General features: G+C 53.8%; 1 protein-coding gene and 1 long non-coding RNA gene across 15 annotated transcripts in view; one reads left to right on the top strand and one right to left on the bottom strand.

Moving 5' to 3' along the window:
• Positions 1-12,727, top strand: part of MYO18B (myosin XVIIIB) — a 242,951-nt gene that overhangs the window by 44,779 nt on the left and 185,445 nt on the right. The window lies entirely within an intron of this gene.
• LOC145526677 (uncharacterized) lies at positions 3,903-9,642 on the bottom strand. Its single transcript, XR_014069067.1, has 3 exons — positions 9,417-9,642; positions 6,931-7,044; positions 3,903-4,768 (listed from the first exon to the last, which is right to left on the bottom strand). It is a non-coding gene; the product is annotated as an uncharacterized LOC145526677 (long non-coding RNA).

Below are 12,727 nucleotides of genomic sequence, written 5' to 3'. Positions count from 1 at the left end.
AGGCTCCCAGGTCTTCTCTGGGGCACCCTGAGCTGTTTTTACTCATGACAATTCTGACACCAAAGGTGTGGGCTTTTCCTCACATCAGCCAATCCTCTGATTCTCTGGATATCAACTTGGTGTCCTATAGTTTAATCCACTCCTGACACTACCTGGAGTTCGTGTAGGTCAAGGGCTCAGTCCCACAAGACCATACCACTTCAGACACAGGTCACAGAGCTGATCCTGTCCTTCTGACAGACCAGCCACAAAACTGGGTGTCCATAGACCCCTCCTCGGGTTGATAACTTGCTGAAATGGCTCACAGAGCTTAAGAGGGTGCTTTACTCACCAGCATCTGCTATAAAGCACACAGCTCAGGAACACTCACATGAAAGAGATGCATGGGGCAGGCTGCAGAGGAAGGGGCTTGCGTCCTCGCTGGTCTGCAGGCCTCCCAGCACCCTGGAAGCTCTCTGAGCCCCCTTGTCAGGAGTTTTCTGGAGGCTTCATTACATGGGTGTGATTGATTAAATCATTGGCCCTTGGTGATTCACTCCATCTCTAGCCTCTTCTCTCCCCTCCCTGGAGGGAATAGAACTGAAAGTTCCCAGTTTCTAGTCATGCCTGGGTCTCTCGGGTGATCAGCCCCTGTCCTGACACCGTCTGGGGTTCCCCAACCACTGGTCATCTCCTTAGCAGACAAAAGACACCATCACCACTTCAGAGATTCCAAGGATTTTAGGAGCGGTGTGCCCGGAACTGCAAAGACCAAAGGCACATTTATGACAGGTGCCAGCCCTGTGCAGCAGCTCCCAGGCCCAGTGGTCCCATCAGAGGCCACTGAGCATGTGTTGACAGGTTGGTCCCTCCCACAGGGGCCCAGGCCCTTAGGTCGCCAGGTGGTCCTTGCATACTCATGATTCCTGCCCAGTTTGGCTTCTCCCCAGGGAGCCCCAGCACACTCCCGGGGGCTCCTCTGACCCTCCTCGTTTGGGGGAGTCCCTGTAAACCTCCACTGACCCCTGAGTGCCTGCAAGGTGCTGCCACCGTGGCCCTCCCCTACTGCCTCCTCAGTCCCTTCAGCCCCTACGACGTGGTGTTCTTGACCTCAGGAGGCTGGCTGCTGTGGGGCTCTGGGTCACCCTGTCACCAGCAGTACCCTGGGCAGCGTCAGAGAGAATGTTTCTCCCCAGAATGTGGCAGGGCTGGGACCCGGGCAGCTCGAAGTCAGCTGGTCGTGGGCTCAGGTCTCAGCTCGGCCTCTATTTAGCCTCTATTTATCTTGACCTCGGCCAAGTTCCGGGGCTCACCTGTGCCTCCTCAAGAGGGAGAAAGGGCCTCAGAGAGCTGTCTAGGGTCTCACCCGTGCCGAGATGCTAGTACTGCTGGGGCTCTGGGCCTCCTCCCATGGACAGGCCAGGTGGCTCCCGGCTCAGCCGGTCAGTCGTCAAGAGGCCGCATCCCTCCCTCTTTCTGCGCTGCCTCCTCCTCCTGTCTGTCTCCCAGGCTCATGGTCCCTGATGGAGCCCTTGGGAAGGCAGCGGGAGGGGGCCTGAGGGCTACCTCCGCGTGGCAGGCGGAAAACCCCCCGGGGATTTGACACAGGGACGGTTTGCTGTTAACCAAGACTCATGGCCCGGGCCATCCCTCAGGAGCCACCAGGGAACTGTCTATCCAACCTCAAGTTTCTTTCCTTTGGCAAAATGTGGCCCATGGAACAATCAGCCAGCCTGCTTGTGTGTTGAATGGCGGCGAACGGATGTTCTCTGGAACTCACTTGACAAGGAGGCGGGTGGGGAGCAGGGACACGCTGGGCCCTGCAGGGGGCGGAACCGGCCTGTGTGATTTAACCTGTGCCTGTAAAATGGTAAAACCCCACCCACCTTCTACATCAGTGGTCACAAGACTGCATCCCACATGGCACATGGGATGTGCCACAAGCCCCAGCACTTCTCTTTGCAGAGTGCTTTGTTATCAGTGGTCTCCATTGTGGCATTGCCTGCCCCTGTGGTGGGCCGGAGTGGGGTGGGGGCGGTCCTGAGGCCCATTTACTGGGTGGAGAACTCAAGCCTCCAGGGGGTACGGCTCCTTGCTTTAGGGCACGCGGTGACCCCTCGGTGCTAGTGAACGGCAGCTTCAGAGCCGGAGTCCAATTCTGGACTCTCAGTCCAGTGCTGTTTCTACAGCTTCAGTGAAGGTTCTGGGGGCCAAGGACAGTGTGGGGGTAGTGGTCAGAGTGGTCAGGAATGACTCAGACTTGGGCTTAGGGATGTGAGGGTTCTAGCACGTGCCAGCTCTGTGACTGGGCTGGCGAATGTGCTGCAGAAAAAATCAGCTGCACGCCCCATGGCTTCAAGTCTCATCTTACCGTCTCCCCAAGCTCCTAGGAGTCTGCAGTTTAGGAGGGCTTGGCTGGGCTGCGGTCCGAGATGGTGATGTGGGAACAGTGGGGGTGGAGTAGCCGGGAGACCAGGTGGCTCCCTCTCTCTGCTTCTCAGATCTCAGGGCTCTCCCGGAGGCCTCTTTGGGCCTTCTCGTGGCCTGGCGGCTCCACGGAAGCTTCCAGAGAGCAGCATGAAAGCTACTTCCCCTCTTCTCAGTCGGTCACACAGGGTCATTACTGCCACGCTCTGTGTAGCTTCAAAGACCAGCACGCCTGGCAGGTAGGGAGGGAATTCCCACTTGGCAGTGCAGGCTGCCGAGGCTCAGAGAGGTTATGTAAGACTGCCAAGGTCAAACAGCATCACCTGGTGCGGCCACGGTGAGAATCAGCACCTGTTTGCCTCCGCAGCCGGTGTGGCTCTCCTCTGTAAGGCCGCCCACCTGGCCCAGTCCTCGGGTGCCTTCCCGGTGCCCTGACCTCCCATGATGTGAGGTGACCTCCATCTCACCGCTCAGAGCAGCTTCTCAGGTCCATCCCCAACCTGCAGTCTCCCTTCCTTCATCTGCAAGATCATCCACTAAGGGAAACCGAGACAGAGGAGCTAGGAATCGAGGCTCCCAGCGTGGGCTCGGGGCAGGTGGACCCGCGTGTGTCTTACTTCTGTGCTGTCTGTGACCCTCTTGACCTCTGAGGCTCAGTGTCCTCATCTGTAGATTGGGGGTAATAATTGTGTCGCCTCTCCGTGTCCTTGGGAGGACTACAGTACTCAGTTTGAATATGTATAGCTCAATGACCCTTGTTATTATTGCTGCTATTACTAAAGGAAAATCTGTCCACTGTTGCGGTGTTTCCCCTCGAAGCCTGAGTCTGCCACGCTGGCTTGGGCTGGTCTTCAATCCTCTCCAATTCCTGTGGCCCCGTAGCTGTAAGAGATGACACACACCCACCCTGAAAAGTCTGAGACTCTGTCACTTTGCCTGCTGTTCCTCATGACTCTGTAAAATGACAGTAATGTTCAGAATCTAGAATATAATAACCAGGACGGGTGGTGTCTGCCTTGATGGCTGATTTGCTCTGCCTTCCTTTGGCTCTGAAGGCTGATGGGAGGTTTAACTTATCTGTCACTTACTGAATTTACCAGTCTCCTTGTCACTGACCCCACTGCCTAACATACGATGCACTCGGGCCCGTGTATAACCCAAGGACGGGCCCTGTAATGGGATGATGGAGGGAGGCTGCTGATCGGCCACCACTCCTGCGTGCCCTGATAAAGGTGTCAGACCCTGAAGAGATGGGGCTGTAACTCGGGGAGCCCCGAGGAGCCCGCAGGAAGGAGAGACAATGGCAGCAATGACAAGGGCTCAGCCCCCCACCTTCCACCAGGACCCCCGACATCCAGCAGCCAGGGCAGTCTGTCCATGGGTAGGAGGAGGTAGCCTGATGCTTCTCAAGCCCAGGCAGGACCCCAGAAGGCCAAGGGGAGTAGTAATAGCAATGCTGTCAGCTTGAAGCAGTCAGTGTATATTCGAGCGCTTGGTGCAGAGTTTTAACCCTTTTTTATTGTTTTTAAACAACTGCACAAGCAGCACTGTAAAGCTGTCTCCCTGTGAAAAATGAAAGCAGCACAGATGAACATAGAATGGCGAAAGCAGGTCGCTCCCCATTCCCTTGATCCTCCTGCCCTTGAAGGCAACCACTGTTAAGGTGTAAAGGTGATGTTTAGTGCAGCTGGCAAGCCAGGATTGACACACAGTCATTAACTGGAGCTCCTGGTTTACCGTGAGGTTCAGCTCGGGGTTGTACCTTCTCTGGGATTTGACAGACGTGTCGTGTCATGTGTCCGCCATGACCGTGTGCTCCAGGCTGGTTCCACTACCCCCGCAGGCTGGCTTTTTTCCTTAAAATTTTGATCCGAAGTCGTCAGAGACTCATCAGTAGTTGGAACAGTAACAGGTTCAGTGCCCTGACTCCTCCCCGCAGTCATGGCTGTGGCCAGGGCTGCAGTCCCTCTGAAAACCAGCGCATGGCCCTGGCCGCGTCGCTGTGGCCCCAGCCACAGGCCACCTCCTCAGGCCCTTTAGACAGCGTGAGCTGTGCTTGTGACAGTCATCTAGGTGGGTGGGTGGGGGGCCATTACTGGTTCAGAAACAGGTTCAGAGTGGCTCCATTTCACACACTTCTGCTTCTCCCTGTCTGGTGCAGGGTGGACCACGCTGCTCGCGGGACGCAGCGGTGCCCGTCTGCTCTCCGCTGACTGTGGGGCTTGCCCTGGGAGGGGTCTCGGTCTCCGTTGCACTTCTCCAGCTGATGAGCCTTCAGGCAGTTTCGTGCTTTGGGGGATTGTAAACAGCACAGCGTGGGCAGTGCCGGGGGTGAGCGTTCTGGGGGCGTGGTTTCCTGGGCCTGCGGGACCAGAGGGGTGTGTCTGAGGTTGGATGTTTCCATGAACACACTGCGATTCCCCTCCCTGGGTGTTTGTTCATGCAGGTTGGCACCCTCACAGGCCCGTGGGGGACGTCGGGCTAGAGTCTGGGCCCCTGGACGCCTGGGCCTTTGCTGAGTCCATACTGCTCACCTTCCCCCATCCTTCCCCTCCTCCACGCCCCCCCCCACTTCTCCCCTTCCTCTCTCCACTGCTCCCTCCTCCCCTCCTTTCCTGTTTTCTCTGTGCCTGGGACTGCAGGCCCTCGGTACCACCGTCCTCACTTTCCAGGACACAATTTCCCTCTGATCCAAGGAGGGAGATCCAGACAGGTGCATTGGAGATGCCAGAAGAAAGTTCTAGATAGCAGACACTCAAACTTCGGCAACGTCCACCCCTCAAGGGGTCCTAGGACCTGGGACCCTGAACCGAATCTCCCAAACTGAGAGGGAGTCAGGGAAGATGCGTCAGAAGAGCCCTTGTGAGCAGAGGGCCACCTTGTGGTGGCCCCTTGAGCAAGGCCTGGGGCTTTCGTGTTCCCATCAGCCAGGCACCAGCCTCAGACCCCAGCACTGATGCTCTGGGATCGAGAGACATTTACCACCCGGCCCCAGCACAGCCCCGCACCCCCGAGGCCAGTACCCCCTGGACCCTGTCCTGCCCCCACCCTTCCTCTGCCACAGGCCCCAGCTGGTGGCTTGGCTCCCTGCCCGACAGCTGCCGCATCCCGGCCTATTCTGGGCCACAGGCAAGGATTTATTCTGCGTTTTCTGAGCATATTGAATTCATTCATTAAGCTGGAATGGCTGCTGTGGGATGTAAACAATTATATTTTAAAAAGCCACAAACCCCTCAAGTGGCTGATACTAGAAGGCATTCCTGCTGCCAGCCCCAGGCTTCAGGAGGGAGGTGTGAGGCAGCTGGAAACCCCGAGGGACCGGCTTCAGGTTGGCCCTGCGAAAGCCCCTCCTCTCTTTATGATCTCTATTTCCCATAAGGAATAACAGCAGCTGACATTTATCCAGTGCTTACAAGGGCAGGTCCTATGCTAAGAGCTTTGTTCATCTCAGTGGCTCCATGGAGTAGGCACTGTTACCCCATTTTACAGATGAGGAAACTGAGGCTCAGAGAGGGGAAAGGACTTGCCCAATGAGGGTGTGTAGACACTCTTCTGGGATCTCTTTTAGCCTTGCTCATCAGAGACTGCAGCGAGCTATGGCTCAGTGAGGATTCTCATCATAAAAGCACATCTCACCCTTCAGAGTCAGAGCATTGCAATACTGCTGACAGCAATGATGACAATGATGATGGAATTATTACCTATCACTATTTGCTGAGTCCGCTCTCTGCCAGGCATGACTTAAGTGCTTTTCGTGGTTATTCCATTTAATCCTTGTAACCCGATATGGTCACAAGCTGAAGCTCCAATACTTCGGCCACCTCATGCGAAAAACTGACTCAACTGGAAAAGACTCTGATGCTGGGAAAGATTGAAGGTAGGAGGAGAAGGGGATGACAGAGGATGAGATGGTTGGATGGCATCACCAACTCAATGGACATCAGTTTGAGCAAGCTCTGGGAGTTGGTGATGGACAGGGAAGCCTGGCGTGCTGCAGTCCATGGGGTCGCAAAGAGTCGGACATGACTGAGCCACTGAACTGAACCCGATATGGAGAATTACACCCTTTTTATGGGTGAGTCAGTGGAGGCTCAGAAAGGCAAAGGAAGTTATCGAAGGTCCTAACTTGGAAAGGGGAGGAGCCCAGTTTGGGACCAACGAGTTCTGTCTTTGAAGCTTCCCCCTGATTCTTCATGCTGGGTTTTGCTGTATGATCCATGGTGTCATCAGTACACAGGGGATTAGTAATCACACCTTCTCATGTGGTTCTTGCCCTGATAAGATTAAGCACTTAGCACAGCACCAGGCATGTGGTGAGTACTCCGAATACACCCGCCGTTTTTCTGGGCTTCCCTTGGGCCCCAGCTTCAAAGCAGACAGTGTGATAAGTTGAAGGACCCCTGCTCAGCCTGCCTTGCTGAGGGACCCCAGAATGTAGAAAGAGCATTGGACTGAGGGCCAGCTAGAGCCAGGTTTAATCCTGGCTTAAACTGTGTGACCTCAGGCTACTGATCAGTCACTCACCAGCTACTGGTTCCACCGCTCAAGCCATTGCTCCTGCAGTTCCCCCAGGTGACGAGTGATGCCTTCCACCGAGGTCTCCCTGGTGACTCTGCTTCTCAGCTCGGATCAGCTGCCCTGGGGATAATCCCACACAGCATCACATCCAGTGTCTTATTTCATCCTTATAATGACCCACTGGGAGAGGAGCCACCCCATTGTACGGATATGGAAACTGAGGCTCAGATGTCCTGCTCGAGATCTCGCAGCCAGGTCTAAAACTGCCAGTCTCTGGTTCTTTCCGTGACCGCCTACCACCCCAAAGATGCCACGCCCGTCTTTCCCCACCAGCTTCTTGATCAGTTAGTTCAGGAGACCCCTACCCTTGCTCCCTTTCTTCTGTCCACTCCTGATGCACAGCAGTGTACTCATGGTACTGAGCAGTCTTGCAGGAGAGTGGCCCATTTTGCTTGGTTTAAGCAGATGCTGCCACTGCTGATTTGTCCAGCAAGCCATCTTTGCCCCGAACACCAGAGCATCCAGAGAGGTCCACTCATTGTCTTTCCGGTTGATGGTGGATTCTGAACAACTCAGCAGTGATTTATTGACGGCTTGTTGACCAGGCGTTACAGGGCTCACTCACTGTGCAGAGGGACAGATGACTTTCTCTAAGGTCTGTCCAGGTTTCTGGGGCTGCGTGGCACCCAGGGACAGCAGGATCAGGCAGGAAACCTAACACCCAGGAGGAGCCTTGAAGTTCTGGCCTCTAAGACAGCCCCATTTTCCAGGATCCCAACAGTTGAACTTGACCTGATGTCCCCGGGCAGAAATCTCAGCGTCTGGTCATGATTACAAAGGTTGACATTTATCCCGCAGATCCTGCGCTTAGCGATCTGCACCTGTAACTGCACTGACCCTTCACAGGAACGCCCTGGGGGTAGATGCCCATTTCACAGGGGAGGAAACAGGCTCAAAGAGGTGGCACGGTCTCCCCAACATCACCTGGCTCTGGCCAGCGGAGGTGGGATTTGAACCCAAGCAGTCTGTTTCTGGAACGTCGCCTTTTCTCGGGGCACCCATGGCTTTTCAGGCTTATATCTTCCCTGCAGGTGGCCTCCTCCTTCACAGACCTCCAAACTGTAAACCTCTGTGTGAGGAAATGTGAGCCAGATGCACCAGCATTATAGATAGGTCACGTAACGGCCAGTGACTCGGTGGAAAAGTCACTTGGTCATCAAAAATGCAGGAGGCCACAGTAATTGATAGCAGTTGAACTGACAGTGCACAAGGGAAAGACGGTCGTGTCACTTTTTCCTCTTTTTTTGTATTGAGCATAAACAGGAAAACCTGCCTTTGCAGGTGGATCTCAGAGACTGCAGTTCCATCATTCTCCCTCACTCCTTCCTTTTTTTCTCTTTTCTTTCTCTCATTTTCCTTTGTTCATTCTTCTCTTCAAATCCTAGCTTGCTTCTTCCCAGCAGAATGATCTTGGGCAAGTGACTCAGGTGCAATGATTTGCCCAGGGACACCTGATTAATGGAAGACTCTTTCAGCTAAGCTACTGTTTCCTAAACTGGTGTCTTGTGGGATGTTAGACCATCTTGGTCTAAAAGCATTCCCAGGCCACATTGGTCTGCACAGAACGTCCCCTTCTTGGAGCGTCATACCATATTCCTTAAAGGCTCTGAGATGTCCTGCAGTTAAGAAACTTATGTTACCAAACAATGGGCAAAGCGATACCACAGAGCGTTCATTTCTCCCCAGGAACACCTGCTCTGAGGAGCCCCTTTGGGAAACTCTGACCCTGGCTGTGTGGCCGCTCTGTCCTGCTCCACACCCCTCTGGTCACCCAGGGAGTTTCTCGCTCAGCCCTGCCCATGGTAGTACAGTGGTTGGGGCAGACCTCACCCCATATGTGCAGACAGTTTCTAGGGATAGACAGAGGCACACACCCAGAAGACTTTCAGAGAACCTTCTCTTGGCCTCAATAATGGAAGGGATGTATGTGTTAGTCACTCAGTCGTGTTCGACTCTTGGTGACCCCATGGACTGTAGCCCACCAGGCTCCTCTGTCCATGGAATTCTCCAGCCAAAGATACTGGAGTGGGTGGCCATTTCCTTCTCCACGGAATCTTCCCAACCCAGGGATCGAAGCTGGGTCTACCTGCTTTGGAGGCAAATTCTTTACCATTTGAGCCACCAAGGAAGCCAGCCCAATTGAAGGAAAAACCAAACCAAACCACGTTATGTGGGATCAGCATCCAAGGCTGTCTCTGAGCCTTAACACTGTAAATGGGTGCAGCTGCTGAGATAAGGGTTCAAGGGCTAGAATCTCGCGTGGGAGGTGATCCCAGGAAGCCTTGGGAGGGGCGCGGGGAAGGAAGGCAGCCCGTAAGAGCCTGTCACCAAAACCAGCTACTTCTGCAGACAGCTGGGGCTCCATTCTGCTAGAGGCTTCTGGGAGTCAACGTAGAGCACACCCCAGAGCAACTGCTCTCAAAAGGCCTTACCTTCAGTCCCTGAGTCAGGAAGATCCCCTGGAGGAGGGCATGGCAACCCACTCCAGTGTTCTTGCCTGGAGAATCCCATGGACAGAGGAGCCTGGTGGGCTACAGTCCATGGGGTCGCAAAGAGTCAGACATGACTGTGAGACTAACACTTTCAAACTTCCAGTTACTGTTTGAGAGCTGAGGAGGTTTGTTCTGTGGCACCTCCAGCCACACCCTGTGCTTGAGCAAATGCCAGTGCAAGGGAAGGCCCCCAGGAGAGGAAGCGCAGGAAGCCCCAGGGGAGACAGTGACGCAGCAGCAGCCCTGCTCTGGTCCACCCACCATGTTGCCTTCTGCAGTGTGTCCCTGTTGCCTTTTGACTTGACCCACAGCCCATGTGTATGCTCAAGCCAGGTCTGAAATGTGAGATACTGGGGGTACCAGGTTAGGTACCCTAACCCTGTGCCACGACTGGAGAGTCCAGGGACCTAGACTCAAGCGCTGGCTCAGCCATTTACGGCTGTGACTCAGGGCAGGGCGGCACCCCTTTCTGGGTCTTGGTGACCTCTGCTATAAATCAAGCCTAACAGCCTTCGGCCTGCATACCTCCCAAGGCAGCTGGGAGATGAGCTAGAGTCATTCAGCCATCCTCCCGCCCCGTGTAAACACATCCAGGTGTGCATCCCCCGGGCCACAGCGAGATGAACGGACCGTTTTTCACTGCACATAACTACAGAACTGCTATCTGCAGGTAGCTCTTTCACATAGAGCTGTTTCAAGGGTGGGCGGTTCCATCAGACAACATTGTATTTATGTAAATCCGGCCATGCACAGGCAGGTGTGAGGCCAGCGGTTACCGATAAATATTTTTCCGTGTGTCAGGGGCCCTGAAGGCAAGCCACCCACTTCCTCTGGTGTTCCACTGGAGGGGAGGCTTGCTGCATCGAACTCTGGGAAGTATGCTGCAGTACTGCACGCTACGGGCAATTTAAGAGATTCTCAAGGGGAATTTTAAGCCTTTGACTATGATTTTTTGCTCCGTTCTGGTTTCAGAACAATATCCCTTTATGAGAGAAGGCTCCTCTGCACGGTCCCAGGGTTAGCACACTGAGAGCTGAAGTCAGGAGGTGCTGAGTTCAGATCTCACGTCTGCCCCTTACCAGCCACGAGACCTCAGAAGGTTGTCACTCTCTCTGTGGCTCAGTGTTCTCATAAGCAGACCCTGGCTGCTCTGGTGCCCGTGTTCCTATCCAGTCTGCCTTCTCCCTGACGCAAGTGCCGGCCCAGGGTTCTCAGCCCCCTCTAAGAAGGCCTGGCCTCCACCCGGCTCTGTACAAAGACGGAGGGACCCACGGGGTTGGGTTTGGCGCCTGGCCAGCCTTCAGGGGGCTGGAAGCAGAAACGCGTTTTCCCAGCAAAGCTCACGTGTGCCTCCTGGGTTTCACCAGCAGGATGCTACGCAGAGCGCTTGGAAATATACTCCTTAAGTCTGGTGGGACTTAAGAGTCCTGCCCTGTCCACTTCTGGCTCTTCTTTTCAGATACAGCTGTCGCTGAGCCCCTTCATGAGCTCTTGTAGCTCCATGAGGCTACAGGTCACAGCGGGCAGGGTGCCGGAGACTGTTTCAGAGGGTGGCAGTGGAGGTGATGGAGCAGGAGAGGGGCAGGGTGTCAGCCACCTGGACAGTTGTGTTCTGTTGAATTCACTTTCTGCCCCATCTCAGGAAGAGGAAGTCTCATTCAGGGCTAGTAGCCTGTAACTCCTCTCTGTAATGCTTGCTGATCTCCATTAATTTTAGCAAAGAGAAAGCAGACCTCAGGCTCCCAGGTAACTGTATTTAATTAGAATCTAATGGTATCTCTGTACACATATTGTATTTATTTCTGCCTTCTGTTTGTGACAAGTGATGGCAGTGTTGGTTCAAAAGCTAGCCCCCCATACACTGGGTGTTGGGGGGGGTGGTGCAGGGAGAGACTGAAGAGGCAGCCCTTCCAGATGGGAGGGTGGCAGGTGTAACACACAGGGGAGCTGGCACACGCGGCTTGTCTCGGATGCTGCAAGGTGGGTGGATCTCCACCCCTGCCTTCCGGAGTCTTAAGAGTTTATAGAGAGGCTGGAACTGAGCTGGGTCACAGAGCCTTTCTGGACGGTCTCAGAAGCACCCTGCTGTCTCAAGGCTGCATCCTTGTAACAGTGCCCGCTGCGGGAGTGGGGAGGGGCTGGGCGGACATTCCAAGGGCAGGGGAAAGGGTGAGGCCCCTCCAGTTGCCCAGGACCAGCTCACAGTCCACCCGGTTGTCACACCCTCTCAGTGACCTCCTACAAAAAAATGGGTTCTCATTTAAGATAGTGCTATATAGCATTTCCTTTCACTAGGTACTTACGGAAATTGAAAAGATCAGTGATTCCACGTCAAAGAAAGTCTTACCTAGGTTTGTAATATTCTCAAGGTGATATTGAAAGGAACTTTCCTGGTGGCTCAGATGGTAAAGAATCTGCCTGTGATGCAGGAGACCCTGGTCTGATCCCTGGGTTGGGAAGATCCCCTGGAGAATGGAATGGCTACCCGCTCCAGTATTTTTGCCTGGAGAATCCCATGGACAGAGGAGCCTGGTGGGCTACAGTCCATATTGATTTTGGGGAAATAGTTCTTCCAGTTAGCCTGATTTCTGGTGACTTTTTCTGAATCCAAAGCTTTTGACTGTGTGGATCACAATAAACTGTGGAAAATTCTGAAAGAGATGGGAATACCAGACCATCTGACCTGTCTCTTGAGAAACTTGTATGCAGGTCAGGAAGCAACAGTTAGAACTGGACATGGAACAACAGACTGGTTCCAAATAGGAAAAGGAATACGTCAAGGCTGTATATTGTCACCCTGCTTATTTAACTTATATGCAGAGTACATCATGAGAAACGCTGGGCTGGAAGAAACACAAGCTGGAACCAAGATTGCCGGGAGAAATATCAATAACCTCAGATATGCGGATGACACCACCCTTATGGCAGAAAGTGAAGAAGAACTAAAGAGCCTCTTGATGAAGGTGAAGGAGGAGAGGGGAAAAGTTGGCTTAAAGCTCAACGTTCAGAAAACTAAGATCATGGCATCTGGTCCCATCACTCCATGGGAAATAGATGGGGAAACAGTGGAAACAGTGTCAGACTTTATTTTTTTGGGCTCCAGAATCACTGCAGATGGTGACTGCAGCCATGAAATTAAAAGACGCTTACTCCTTGGAAGGAAGGTTATGGCCAACCTAGATAGCATATTTAAAAGCAGAGACATTACTTTGCCAACAAAGGTCCGTCTAGTCAAGGCTATGGTTTTTCCA

Source organism: Giraffa tippelskirchi, chromosome 11, assembly GCF_054371585.1.
Source record: "Giraffa tippelskirchi isolate mGirTip1 chromosome 11, T2T-mGirTip1v1.2.pri, whole genome shotgun sequence".
NCBI lineage: Eukaryota > Metazoa > Chordata > Mammalia > Artiodactyla > Giraffidae > Giraffa > Giraffa tippelskirchi.
This window is presented reverse-complemented; position numbering and strand designations above follow the sequence as displayed.